Here is a 16,050-nt window from a genome sequence, read left to right on the forward strand (position 1 = left end):
TATCGCCGCAACCTTTTTGGGAGGGAGCTACGACTAAAATACATTTTTTGGTTATAATTTTTTGGTTTCGTATTTTGATCATAACTTTTGACCCCGATGTTGAATTTGTATGTTCTTTATATGGTTGGAAAGCTTATGAAAAGATCTAAAATCCTAGAACCTAAACCAAGTTTAGATGTTATTATTTTATAGTCGGAATTATGAACTAAATTTTGTATTAATCGATTTTGATCGATTTGTTTAGGTTTGGCTAGAGACGCTTGAACAGAATCACACTTCGGTTGTTTTATCAACTAAATTACTGGTATTTAGATAAGAAGAGTCGTCACTTTAATACATGGTGTCCATAGAAGGCACAAATGTTATGTATAGATGATTTAATTATGTATATGTATGGTTAAATTTATGATTTTGTCATGTATTTTATGACTTATTGAATATTGCATGTTTATGTGTGTTGTATGATTACAGTGATACTTTCAACACTACTTGCTTACGTTGTTTGGTTTATGTATGCTTGCATGACATTCTTATATTATGAAAATGCATGTTTACATTACGATAAAATTGCATGCTTACGTTATGATAAAATGCATGCTTTCGTTTCTCGTGCTTAGTTGCACACTTGACTAGGTTAGCACTCGTTTACGGCTGGTATGACATCGATAATACATGTTACAATTGTATGATGAGATGTTGTGCTATGGTATGATTATGAATTAATTATGATATTTTATGGTATGCTATGGTATGTTAAGTTATGCTATGAGAATGATGTGATACGATATGAATTATTATTGAACTATATATATATATGTTAAGGTATGGATTATGAGTAGTATATGAATTAGGATGTAATAGTTTGAATTACTTTATGTTTTATATTTTATGCTTATGTTTTCTGTTTGGGCTTTGGGGGTTGTGACCTACATAGCTCTTCTTGCTGGGCATTAGCTCATGGGTACTCTTTGTTGATGGTAAAGGTATAAGCGTAGTTGATGAGGTGATGAGTTGAAGCTGGCTTGTTTAGATGTGTGTATGTCGTGATTGGTTGACCTGAGAGTCAAGGGGTTGCTACTTATGTATTATTGTTATAAATGTTTTCATCTTTGTTTTATGTTGTGTCTTAAACGTGTATTTTTACTTACGTCGTGCATGTAAAACATGATTTATTTTAAATTTCGAGATCTCAAGTTGCATGTTTTGTAAAAGGTGTTAATTCATGTTTATTTCAATAAAATTTTTGGTTTTCTTAAAGAGATTCATGTAAACATTAATTTATTTAAATATGGAGTATTTAGTAAATTAATGAGTTTTAAGTCGGTCTTTTCAAGCAGATTCCATATCTGTGAAGTATGTTCCCAGCCACTTGTAGTTCTATGACTCCAAGATATCAAGAATTCGGTCGTAGGAATATTGAACCTTACCCGATAAGTCAAAATTCATAAAAGCACAATTCATTACTCACTTCAGGATTGAGTTCAAGTCTTAAACAACCATCGATTGATGAATGTTGAACTTTTATATTTTAACAGAGATTATCAGAAGTTCTGTCTTTCATCGTGTCTCAATCCAATATAATCTATATTGTATACGATAACTCTATCTTTTTATGTCATTATGCTTAACAGCCTGGATAAACTGTTCTGTCTTAAACAAAAGACATACCATACTCATAATAATTATTAAATAAAGCTCCCACTTTATTTAGCGATTACAGACAATTTTTATACTATTATCTTGAATTAAATTCTCTTGTATATATATCATCATACATATACTTAATTCGAGACCACATCAATAATACTAGATCTTCATGATAAATGGCATCTATAATTAAATACAAATATGAGTGCAAAATATTAACTTGATTTAATTAACAGTAATCATTCATACAGAAATACGCTTTCAGGGCACAAGAAAAATAAGAACGGGGAGAAGTACACTTCTATCTTGAGTATTTATGTCCGTCTTCCATGGAAGGAGCCTGAGCCCATGAAGCATTAGCGGGCAAAGAGAGATCCGACCAAATTTTGTCATTTTTATAATTACATTGGCCATAACACTGACGATTGCCGTCAATCAAAGGATGAGATCGAGACACTCATATGATCTGGACCGTTAGCGCAATACACTCGAAATCTAGTAGTCCATAATCAACTAGTAGCGCAAAATCTGAAATAGCTCAGGGAAGCCAAATCAATCCACCAGCAGTTCTCTCAGCTCCTGGCAACCAGATCATCCCTCCTTTTTTTGAAGGAAGAGATATAGTCACCATTACAGGCGGACCTCACCCAGCACGTACAAGCAATGGATCTCAAAAAAGATATATCCATGAGCTAAAGATTCAAGAGGGCATGGTATTTACTCCATATCAGAGGTTATCTAAACAACATCGATAGGATAAATGACCAATTATTTTTACAGAAGAAGACACTAGCCATGTTTAATTCCCTCATAATGATTCACTAGCGATAACCATTCAGCTCGCTAATCGGAGGGTGAGAGGAATCTTGATTGATAATGGGAGCTCAGTGAATGTGGTATTCAGGTTCACTCTTGAGAAGATGGGACTCTTTGTAACTGACATTAAGGCGACCTCCATGACTTTTATGGGTTTTTTTGGAGAAGAAATGGCAACAATAGGAACGTTCAAGCTTGTTGTAATCATGGGAGAAGAAGTAAGGGTTGTCACTAAAATGCTTGAGTTCATTGTAATTGACTGCCCAACTGCTTACAATACAATCTTGGGAAGACCAGCACTGATGGCATTTGAGGCCATAACTTTTGTTCACCACTTGGCCATGAAGTTCCCTCATCCTTAGGCATGAAGTTCCTTTAGCTTGTTGCTAGGGAATGCTACAACATTTCCATGAAGGGAAAGTCATAACCCGGGCAACAAGCCATGGTGATAATTGAAGGAAATGAGGAGTCTCAGACAATGGAAATTGCTAAAGAGACGAAAGAACCTTAGGAGACCGATAATGAGGTCGCCCAACCAGGTGATATAGACCCAAGGATAGGTGAAGACCAATCTGAACTCCAGGCTCTAGAGGAGCTCAAAGAAATAATTCTCGACACAGTGATACCTTCGAGGGTGGTAAAGATTGGGAAGAATCTAGGAGCTGAACGAAAGAAGGAGTTGGTCAAGTTTTTGATGAAAATTCTCGTCGTCTTTGCCTAGTTAAACGAAGACATGGTGGGAATCAGTCCAAGTGTGATTATGCACACCTTAAACTTGGACAAAAAGATGCTTGCAAAATAGAAAAAATTAAGGCTATTGATGAGGGAGCAAGGATAAGCTTTAGAAGAAGTAGCTCTCCTACTAAAATGCAGGTTCATCAGGGAGGCAAAATATCCGAACTGGATCGCCAACCCTATTTTGGTTCCAAAGCCAAATGGAAAATAGAGGTCCTGTATTGACTTCTCTGACTTGAATAATGCATGCCCAAAAGACTGTTTCCCACTGCCAAGAATAGATCAACTAGTTAACGCCACAGCTGGCCACGAGCTCATGTCCTTCATGGATGCGTATTCTAGATATAACTTGATCGTGATGAACCATGCGGACTAAGAGCACACCAGCTTCATGACCAAACACAATGTATACTACTACATAGTCATTCCATTCTAGCTAAAGAATGTTGGTGCCACATACTAGAGGCTAGCCAACAAAATGTTCATTGAAAAGATCGAGAAAAACATGGAAGTGTATGTCAATGACATGCTTGTCAAGTTAAAAACTTCTAATAACCATGTCTTCGATCTGGAAGAATTTTTTGGTGTACTAAAGAAGTATCATATGAAGTCGAACCCCCAAAAGTTCACCTTTGGAGTCTATTGGGGAAATTTCTGGGCTTTATAGTTAACACGAGGGGATCGAGGCAACCCTTGAAAATATCAGATCGTTGTTAGAGATGTCGTGACCCAGGTCGTGGAAAAGAAGTCCAGAGCTTAACTAGAAAATTCATGGCCTTAAATCAATTTGTGTTCAAGTCCACAGCCAAATGCCTCCCCTTCTATAATTTGCTCAGGGGAAACAGACGATTTGAATGGACAGAAGAATGCGAACATGCATTTCAAGATCTAAAGACACATATAGTCGAACCCCCTGTTTTATCAAAACCAAATTCTGGGGAGTGTCAATATTTATACCTAGTAGTAATGGAGAACACGGTTAGTACTGTGTTAGGTCGAGAAGAAAATTGAACACAGAAACCAGTGTACTACATGAGTAAGGGGCTTTTGGGAGCTGAATCCAGATAACCTCTGATAAAAAAACTTGCCTTCTGCTTAATCTTGGCCTCGAGGAAGCTTAGACCATATTTTCAGTCCCACACCATACACGTCATAATCAATCAACATTTAAGCTAGGTCTTGCAAAAGCCTGAAGCATCGGGATGTTTGTTGAAGTGGGCCATTGAACTTAGCCAGTTCAAAATATTATACAAGTCACAGGCAGAAATAAAGGGCCAGGCGCTCACTGACTTCGTTGCTAAATGTATTGGGTTCCAAGATGAGACTATGAGGGAACCAGTACAAGAATTGTGTAAACTCTTCGTTAACGGGTCATCCAACGAGAGCAGATCTGGACCTGGCATAAACCTAATTACACCTTGAGGACATTGCTTCCATAAAACTCTGATGTCCAGTTTTGACTCATCCAACAATGAAGCAGAATACGAGGCTTTGCTGGCCAGAGTTCGGGTAGCAAAAGAGTTGAAAGCGAAAGAAATTCAATGTTTCAATGATTCTCAGCTCTCGGTTAATCAAGTACTCATGGAATCAAAATGGTGGCTTATATAGCTAAAGTGAAGATTTAATTGTTAGGGTTTGAATCTACTCCATCGAACAAGTTCCACAAGAGCAGAACACAAATGCAGATGCATTAGCCCGACTCGCCACCACCAAAGAGGGGAATACATTGAATGTGGTCCCCGTAGAATTCTTGGACAAACCAAGCATAAATGAGGACACTAGACAGGTTGGAATGATTCATGAAGGACCGACCTAGATGACTCCAATCATTGATTGCCTCAAATCTAGGAAATTGTTTGGAGACCAAAAGGATGCGAGAAAAATGCTATACTAGGTCCGATGTATGTTATGGTCGAAGGGATTCTATACAGACGGGGTCACTCAATGCCTCTTCTAAGATGTGTCTTGCCTGAGCAAGCGCAAGTTATCCTTAGGGAGATTCATGAGGGGTTTTTTGGAGACCACGCTGAGGGGCAAAGCTTGGCCCTAAAGGTGCTAAGACATGGCTATTTTTGGCCTACTCTAAAAAAGGACTTAGCTTCATATGTCCACAAGTGTGACAAATGCCAATGCTTTGTCACCATCTCCCAAGCTGCACCCATGGAGCTGACCATGATCTCCTCGCCCTTGCCATTTTCTATATGGGGGATTGACCTGATTGGATCGTTGCCAACTGGAAAGGGAGGAGTCCGTTACACAGATGTCGCAATCGACTATTTCACAAAGTGAGTTGAGGTCGAATCTCTGACAACTATAACCTTGAAGAGAATAGTGGATTTTGTGGTAAAGAATATAATATGCTGATTTGGAATCCCAAAGAAGATTGTGTTGGACAACGAACCTCAAGAGCTTCTCTTCAGTTGCATACCCTCAGGCCAATGGGCAAGTCGAGGCAATAAATGAAACCCTCAAGGAAAATATAAAGAAATAGCTAGAGGATGCTAAAGGGCTATGGCTTACAGGACCTCACATCGCACTTCCACTGGGTACACTTCCTTCTCTCTAACCTTTGGAAGCGAAGTTATGCTCCCAGTCGAGGCTTTGGTAATGTCGCACAGGCAATAGACCTTTGACCAGGATCAAAATCACGACTTGCTTAATGCATCCATGGATTTAATTAAAGAGCGATGAGAAGAATCTCAACTACAACTCACCCTTTACAAGCAAAGGGTGACACGCTACTTCAACTCAAAGGTCAAAGAGCGGAGACTCGAACTAGGAGATTTGGTGCTCCGAAGGGTACCTAAAGACGGTGTCCGAACTGGGAAAGACCCTATCAGATCGTAGAGATCTTACGGGAAGGAACCTTCAAACTAACTTGGTTAAATGGAGAGATGATTCCACGAACTTGGAATGCTGTGCAACTCAAGAAGTATTACCAATGAAGAAGTTTTTCTTACTCTTATGTAATTCATCTTTTGTAAGGCTTACTTATAAAAGCCATGTTTTCTATTGTTCGAATTTGAATAGTATATGGTTGCTGTGTAATTTAAACACGGTACCAGAATTTTTCAATTTATCCTTGCTATTTAACACATGTTGATTATGTAAAAGCGATCTATAATATTTATAAATTATGATCGCTTGGAGGGCATATAACCCTCGACAGTCTTTGAAAAATTATGCAATCTTAAGATATATTTTTGCAACTTAGTGTTTGGAAATTCGAAAAGTCTACGACTTTTTAAAGAACAAGTTTTCAAAGTAATTCCAAATACGAACTAAGTTAAGAAAATTCAAAGAAGAAACAACAAAAATCCTAGAATTTAACTAGGCACAAAAATCCTAGAGCTAAACCAGGTATGAGGCCTGAATGATAATAGGTATGCGCAAATAGACGGTCAAAACTCCTGAATATAACCAGATCAACGACTAGAAATTAATTGGTCAAGTTATCAGGTACACGTTTCGATCTAAAAAGCATTCCTTAGCACTATGCTACTGTATAAAAGCTTTAAAAGTCTATAAAGATGATAATAATCAATGGAAATGGGGAGTAGAAAGATTGAACATATATAAAAAAAAATCAACATATACGAGGAAAATATATGTAAATTTTCTCGACCTAAAAAGCCCAATTACAAGGGATGGAAGCATTCCCAAAAGAAAGACAACAAGTATAAAAATAAACAAAGAAGAGACTCTCAACCCTGAGCTCCAACAACATGCCCTTGGGATGAAACCTCATCTTCTCCACCATCTCCGAATGTTGTCTCAACCATTTTCGCGGGCTCCTTTGCCAACTAGTCTAGGAACTTGGCGAGGTAACGCTCCTAGACCTCGCCATCCAGGAATGAGAAATCCCCATCTTGATTATATGCCAAGAATTGATAGAAAATGTCCTCCAAGGAGCTCCCAATTTTGGGCCTCGTGGCCTTTCACCTGAAGCTCAAGTGTCTTGATCCAGGCATCATCCTCCAGGGCATTAGACAAGGATTTTGCCTCGACCTCCAAAATCTCCAGCTTAAGGTCCTCAACCTCCTTCAGAAGCTGATCGCGGCTCTGGATCACCTTCAAAGCTTGCGCCTTAGAAATTTTTTTGTTGTTCTGGGAGGTTTCCACCTCAGCTCGAATCCGAACAATACCACAGATCTGAGCCACGCAGGACTACAACCAATGATTAAAGAGAGGTCACTTTGTGAAAACATGAAATTGAAGAAGGAGGATAAGGATAAGACTTACGATTAGAGTCATCCCCAATGCAGAATTGAGGACGGTCGTCGAGGGTCTCGTCTCAATGGCCTATAGCTATTTGCTGATGATCAAGTTTGCAAGCTCCATCATATGGTTCATAATCTCTTGGAATGAACCACGCAGGGGTTCTCGATGTTTCCCCACCTCGATGGGAGAACTTGGGATTGCGGTAGTTGGGGCCGCAACTTGGACAACCTGTGCGATATGAAAAAAATCACGAGGAGCTAGGGTAGGAACATTTTGGGTCATAATTGCAGAGGGCTGGAGTTGCTTCTGGGGGGAACTGGTCCCCTTTGTGTTTGGCTGGATAATCAGCAACAACTCCAATTCCAGATGTAATTTTTTTCAAAATTGTTGGCTTCTTAACGATAGGGTCAGTGCTGAAGATGTCCTTGAGGGAAACTAATACGATTAGTTCTGGATTATGGACCGGGCTAGACACAACATATAACTCTTGGATTATAGGGGGAGAGGGAGATTCTAACATTACTACTTCATGGGACCTACTAGGTTCGGGCTCCTTGTTCGGACTAGGCTCATATTCAGCCTGCCTAATACCCAAGGTAAAGGAACCATGACACAAGGAACGCCATGACAGGAGGTTTGTACCATACCGTTAAAAAATGATGGACCTAAAATGTAAAGTGTTATCTACTACTACGATATATTTGAGGTAGGAAAAATCAGGGCGTACGACCAATTGGTCAACACACTAATGTAAGGTCACATTCAGGTCCAAGTCTTTAGGATGTCGACTCAAAAACTGCCTTAGATTGAAACGGATTAGTGCAAAACTAGTAGCAACCCAATTTATATCCCTATCTTTATTATATTGGATGGAGGTGCAGGCTGCTGCCCCTAATCCAGCACGACTTGGTCAGAATCTTGCACGCCTTCTGTGATATTTTTTTTTACGCACCAACAGTGTGACCTCCTCCTCTTCCTCGACCTCCTCAGCGATCAGAGGTAGCCTCTTGGGAAGATTTTGAGGCTTGATGGCCATCATCTGAATATACTTGATCAACTTCCAGGCCACCATGGTGGCTATTAGGAATATATTTTACAGGATCATAAATATATTCATGTGTATGTTTCATATATTAAACAAATTAACATATAAAACAACCTTGAAGCATGTTTCTAATGAATTCATAAAGTAAATCAAATAACAAAGTTTAAGAATCTTACTGTTATCCCTCAAAAATCTAGGGATGTGGAAAATGAGAAAGCGGCACGTGGCATCACAAATCAGGGAAAAGTGACGAAGTATTGAAAAAAGATTGATGAGAAAAAAAGATAGGAACAAGACCTATAGGGAAGTCGACCAGGCCTAAACCCCGTAAGGGTGGTTGGCCTAGCCCTAGCCCCTAGGGGTGGTTGACCTGTTCCTAGCCCCTAGGGGTGGTTGGCCTGACCCCAACCCCTAGGGGTGGTCGACCTAAGCATGCTCAAGAACCCCCCGGGGTGGTCGACCCACCCTATCCTCCATAGGGTGATCGGCCTACACTCCTGAAAATGGGCAAAATTGACTCTCATTTAGACTGAGATCAACAGGCCTGACACCCAGAAGATCAACAGGCCTAGCACCTAGAAGATCATAGGCCTATCACCCAGAGGACCAACGGGCCTAACACCCAAGCTCTAAAGGGTCGTTGAGCCTAGCACCTAAGTCTCATAGACCAATCTAGGCTTAGCATTTTCCCAAAGGTTTCAATTATGCATTGTCTACCACGATCCAAAGAAACAACAAGAAGACCCACGATCTCATAATCATGGGGATGTGGACATGTATCTCCATTACCTAATAATCGTGTACTAAACTACGATCCTAGTACTACTGATCATGTAACAGCCCCTGGGTACTATAAATAAAGGACCCATGGCTTCATTGAAGGGGATTTGAGGAATATTTGGTGAGAAACTCTGGGCGAATTAGTAACGAGTGAATACTTTTGTTCATCAGTGTAATTTTCTATCGAGTGATTCAATACTAAAAGCTAAGTCGATTAGGTTAGTACTGTTCATCAGAACAGGGCTGAACCACTATAAAAATTTTGTGTGTTTGTTTAAGATATATGTACTAAGTAATCTATTATATTTATTTCATTCAAAAGGCCTCATATACTGTACATATGACCGTTTGCCAATTTCACATGTCAACATTTTGGTGCTTTCATTGAGAGTACGAAATCAAGAAACACACTTTCATTAGTTATACGATGCCTTCAAAATCCAGTCAGACGAAGAAGATGACTCCCAGGGATTCCAACACTCAGGATCCCATTGATCCTATTAACGAACCTCGGGTGGAGGTTGGAGACCAACCTGATGCAGAAGATCCACATGATGCTCACCAGGAGGAGATGGCGCAGTTTCTGGCGAGGCAGGAGGCCTTTGCTGCAGAAATTTCCCTCCGAAGGGCGACTATGGAATGGCAGCAACGGGAGATAGATGAGCAGGTCCAGAGCATGATCCAAAGGGAGCAGAAAGCTAACCAGAGGCACCAGGAGGTTGTTGTGGCCCTTGAGGCGGCTACCCAGTTACCCCGAGCTAATGCTGAAGCCGCTGCTCAGGCGGTGAGGGAGGCTCAGGCCAAAGCAGCAGGAATGCGAGACAGCAGTAACAGGGAGTCCTAGGGGAGGATTTGAATCTTAAGGATGCTCTCAGAGCCACTTTCCCAGAGATAGGATGAAGAGGCACAATCCAAGACTGCCTCCTCAATCACTAAGAAGAATAACACCTCATCTCGGAGTAGGAGTGTTACCAACTCAAAGGCCCCTTCCTAGGGGGATAGATGAAACAACGTAGGAGATGAGGGTCAAACATATGAGAGGCATGATAGGAATGGGAATGGCCGCTCAAAATCGCAAAGTCATGTAGGAGGAGAGGCTCGAGGGCAAGGTCTCATCGACAAGGGCAAGGCGGACCTACCACCCTTACAACCTCAGTCTCGCAAGGGAAAGGAACTGATGAACAACACCAATACTGTAGCATCTCAAAATTTTACTTAGCTAGATAGTAGTAGTAGTAGCTTGTAGTATGTTAGGTTTCGTGGATATTGGTTCAAGCCGAGACTTAGTTGGTTCAAGCCAGGACCAAAGTCATGTAGGAGGAGAGGCTCGAGGGCAAGGTCCCATCGACAAGGGCAAGGCGGACCTACCACCCCTACAACCTTAGTCTCGCAAGGGAAAGGAACCGATGAACAACACCAATACTGTAGCGTCTCAAAATTTTACTTAGCTAGATAGTAGTAGTAGTAGCTTGTAGTATGTTAGGTTTCGCGGATATTGGTTCAAGCAGGGACTTAGTTGGAAAATCATAGAAACAGTTATAGATTTTATAAGGTTAACCTATAGTTTAGAAATATTAATTATAACATAAGGTTTGATTAATATAGCTGGTCCTAGAAATATTATTTATTATAACCTAAGGTATAGACAAAATTAATAAGAACGTGACACTTGTCACAAGCATGTTTATTAAGGATTTAAGCATTTTGGATGAATAATTTAATAAGGGATAAATCTAGAAGCTCTAGAACCTTCCAGTAGTTGTTAGGATCATGTTTTACTCAATCAAAGCTATTTAAACAAATTCAAAATATGCTTAAGGAGTGCAAAAATGTGTTTTATATATTAACATATGTCGATATATCGCAGCTATAGGGGCCGATATATCGCCTACGGGAGATATTGAAAACATGTCGACTACACACGAATGAAAGCACGAAAGCTCGGGACATAGGTAGGGGAGATATATCACCTAGGGTAGGCGATATATCGTCTCCTGGAGCTATTTTTGAAATTTTGAGGATTTAAATTAGAAACAACCCCCATCACCTAGACTTGCTCTTGAACGTTTGTGACCGAGTTCTGGGTATCTGTTGAAACGAAAATTCAAATATTTTCAATTTTTATTCATTTTTAAATTGGTTAGTTTCACTCCTTGAACTTTATAAATAAGACCTAGTACTCAAACATTTCATTCATCATTCAAGCATTCTTCAGAACCTCCAAGCTACTAAGCTATTCTAAGAGAGAAAACACTAGGGTTTTGGGATTTAAAAGCTTTTCCAATCTAAGATTTTCTAAACACTTGAGAAGTAAGATAGAGTGACATTTTAGTATCGAGGTGTAGATCAAAGTTCTAGTCTTTCAAGGTATTTGTATCCTCAGATTTAGTTCATCATAGTTCTTTTATTTTCTTTCAAATTCTAACTCATTATTATGGCTTTTGGTTAGGTGTTTAAGTTCTTGAAACTTAAGGTTTTTTGGTAAGTTTCTATCTTGATGGTTTAGATCTCTTTTTCATCTCCTTTTCTTTAGAAACTCATGGTTCTTATTGTTGATTTTAGGAGTTTTCAATCCCATTCTTCTCTCCATTATCTCAATTTTTGGTAAGCAAAATATGTTAGATAGATGTGTTATGATATGTTTATGCGGTATGATAGGTTATGTTGATATGTTATTTGTATGAATATGTTTTGTAGTCACTTAGGTCTTATAGTTGCTTAGATAGCAAACCCCAAGGTTTTTATCATTATCGTGGCGTAGAGTTATGATTTACCCTACCTCGATTTGTAGACAGAGGACCTAGATGGGTTATCATATACTATTTTGTGATGTAACCTACCTCGATTAGTAGATTGAGGACCTAGATGGTTTATCACATACCACAGTAATGAGTTAATGGCCATTAATATTGTAGTCCTATATGATGTACATTTTTACGGCTTATGTTTTATAGTATATGTTTTATGATATAGTCTTATAATTTATGATATATGTTTTTAGTAGATTTTCCTTGCTGGGCATTAGGCTCATTCCTTTTATTTTAGATGGTGTAGGAAAATGAACTTGGAAGCTGGGACGGATTCGTGGCAGCTTGGCATGTGTATTAGGGATGGATTGATTGAATGGACTATTGGAAGATCAAGGTTGACGTTGTTTTCAAGTCTTTTAATTTATGTTCTTATGTATTTCTGCACTTAGTATTTAAAAAATTGATTAAAGTTTATGTTTTTATGTTTTATGTACTAAACAATGGGTACCCATACCTTATTTTTGTATTTCGTACCGTATTTTGGATTTTTAATAAAGTTCTAATATTTTATAGATGTATGTATTCCAAATAGTAGTTATTTTTAGTAGTTTTTAATGGTCCGAGGTCTAGAATTAGTCAGGGCATTACAGTTGGTATCAGAGCCCAGAGTTCATATGCATGAAGTTCTCCTTGATACACACGCACAAGCTCCAGATCTAACTGCCAATGTAAGTGTTTATGTTATGATCATTATGTTTATAACTAATGTTTTAGTCATTATGGTTTCAGTTAAGAATGAATGGAGCTTTGACTTATCAAGATATCCAAGCCATTAAGTCATTGAAAAGGATTAGAGAGCCAAGGGATACAATAGAAGTGTTAGAAAGAATCACTCAAAGACTGGTTCTATTTCACCAGGAGATAGTTCACCCTCAAACTACTAAGCAAATTATGATGAGAGTTACGTAACAATATGTCCTAGTAATTAGGCTTTTTAAATATTTTCCTTCTGTAATTTCAACATTAGAAGAATTATGGGAGACTATAGATGAAGAAGATTATTTACCGGTAGCCATGAGATATTATTTTCTTATACCTACGTTCACCTCTAAGTTTGAATTTCAATTCACAAATGAACAAAATAATAATATCTTAATGAAAATTCCCCGAGGTAGTTTTGAGGCTCATAGTAATGATGATTATGAAGAAATAGATGATGATATGTTAGATGAAGGGCATGATCTTAATTTTTAGATTTTACCCTAGTTTTTTTTTTGGTATAGTTTCCTTATTAATTTCATTCTTCATTTATTTATTTTTTAATTTATGGTTGTACTTAGTGAAAATCGTTTTCCAAATGAATAAACTTGTTATTTTGAATGACATGTATGCGTTTGATTTTTTCTTACAATCATAATAAATTTAGAGTAAATAAATAATGACCGAGTTCAGTAAGGGTGGATACAAATCAATGAACCAGGTTCTGTATTGAGAGTTTAGGGGGCCATAGTAGCGGAAACGAATTTACAGATCCAAGCCCTCCCTCAATATGGTTGACTTTGGAACAACGAGGGGTTTCAAGCCTGAGAATTAAGTCATATAGGATGGTTAGAAACAAACTTAGAAAATATTAAAGATGGCTCATTTTTCTAAGTATAGAAACACACCTTAATTATAAAGATGGCTTACATAATTTTTCATAAGAAATCATAACAGATAGGTCTGAGTTATGTTTTCTTAGACTAAGTTTTGCCTTAGAACCCATTAGGGTAAGTTCTAATGTGTTTTCTCAACTGTTAGAACTTTGCTAAAGATGTCGCTACGAAGGTCTGCACACACGAACGGTAATGTCTCCAGCGCCACCAACGAGACTAATGAAGCCCTCCAGTCCGACGAAGGAGAAGGCGTGCTACTACTGCTGCTGCCAATAGAAATGCACCACCTCTAGTTGACAACACCGCTGAGATTCTTAGGCTACATCAACAAGTAGAAGAATTGCTGCAACAACAATGACAATAGACTCAGCTATAGCCTCAGACTCATCCGCAGACTCAGACTCAGTCTCAGACTCAGCCCCAGCCTCAAACGCAGCCTCAGCCAGCGACTCAAGCACCCCCAACAAGTAGGTCCATATGGGGGACGGCTGATGGAGAATTATGTGCCTTATCCAGCTCAGTACATAGAGCCAATCTATGAGTATTTTCGCAAGCAGAACGCTCCAAACTTTGAAGGGACACTAACCCCTTCGAGGCAGAAGAATGGCTCAAGAATGTAGAGTCAATTTTAGCACACATGAACCTTGGCAACGTAGATCGCACATCCTGTGTTTCGTCTCTTCTGAAGAAGGATACTAGAATTTGGTGGGATTTAGTACAATAGACTCATGACGTCACCACCATGACTTGGGCCAGATTTGTGGAACTGTTTCACGAGAAGTATTACAACTCGGCTGTCATCACTATGAGGGTAGAAGAGTTCACCAGTCTGAAGTAAGGCAACTTAACAGTAGCCGAGTATGCTTGACAGTTCGATCATCTAGCCAAGTTTGCACCGGAGTTGGTCCCAACCGATTTCTTAAGGGTTACCAAGTTCATCAGAGGACTCAGACCCAAGATTGAGCTAGGAGTCAAGCTTCCAAACCCTGGAACCACTTCTTACGCCGATGCTCTAGACACGACTATAGAGGTGGAACGACTCTAAGCAAATGTTAGTAAGGAGGAGGTCAGCAAGTCTGAACCTAGGTAGTAGAGTTAGATGAAAAATTGTAGAAACAACAACAACCACCAGCACAACAATAATGGCCAAAAAAGGAAGCATTCTGATAGTAAGCAGGCCGACAATGACAAAAGAGCATGGACAAATAATGGAAGTAATAAATCAGGTTATGTAGAATACCCGCAGTGCTCCAAGTGCCAGAAAAGAAATGTTGGGGAGTGTCGCACAAACACCAAGGGCTGTTACAATTGTGGCCAGAAAGGTCACCGGAAGAAAGAATGACCACAGCTCAAAACAGAAGAAAAGAGGGACAATAAGATGGTTCCAGCCAGAGTCTTTGCCTTGACCCAGGGAGAAGCTGAAGCTAGTAAAAAAGTGGTCACAGGTCAGATTCCTATCCTCGATAATATATGTTCATTATTATTTGATTTGGGAGCAACACACTCATGTATCTCGTTAGGAATGATAGAGAAATTAGACAAACCTTGTGAAAGATTTAGAACTAGGTTTTTGACAGAATTGCCTTTGGGCGAAGTAGTCCTATCATCACAAATAGTATGAGGGGTACCGATCAAAATCGAGGACACAGAACTAGAAGGAGACCTGATTGAGCTAGAGATCAAAGACTTCGACGTAATACTAGGCATGGATTGGCAAGCAAGTCTGGCACAACGATCGACTGTAGACATAAGCAAGTGACGTTCGAAACTCCTGATGGACAGAAACTATGCTTTATGGGAAAGATGTCGGGACTACGAACACCACATATCTCATCTCTCAAAGCTCAGAGAATGATAGAGAAAGGATGTTACACATTCTTAGCAAGCATCACAAATATGGCGCAAGAAACACCACTAAAGGTTGGAGACATCTGCATTATAAAGGAATTTCCAAAGATATATCCTGACGACTTACCAGGGTTGACATCTACTCAGGAAATTGATTTCACAATCGAATAGTACCGGGAACCAAGCCTATCTCAAAGGCACCATACTGGATGGCCCCAAGCGAACTCAAGGAGTTAAAGATGCAGTTGCAAGAACTCTTAGACTTTGGTTTCATTAGACTAAGCCATTCGCCATGGGGAGCACCGGTTCTATTTGTGAAGAAAAAGGATGGAAGCATGCGAATGTGTATCGATTACCGTGAGCTGAACAAGGTGACAATTAAGAACAAGTACCCGCTACCCCGGATCAACGACTTGTTTGATCAACTCTGAGGAGCGACCGTGTTTTCTAAGATTAATCTACGATCCAGCTATCACCAGCTCAAGGTATGGGAAGCGCATATTCCAAAGACTACTTGTAGAAGTTGATATGGACATTACGGGTTTCTAGTTAT

This window comes from Humulus lupulus, chromosome 5, assembly GCF_963169125.1.
Source record: "Humulus lupulus chromosome 5, drHumLupu1.1, whole genome shotgun sequence".
NCBI classification, from domain to species: Eukaryota; Viridiplantae; Streptophyta; class Magnoliopsida; order Rosales; family Cannabaceae; genus Humulus; species Humulus lupulus.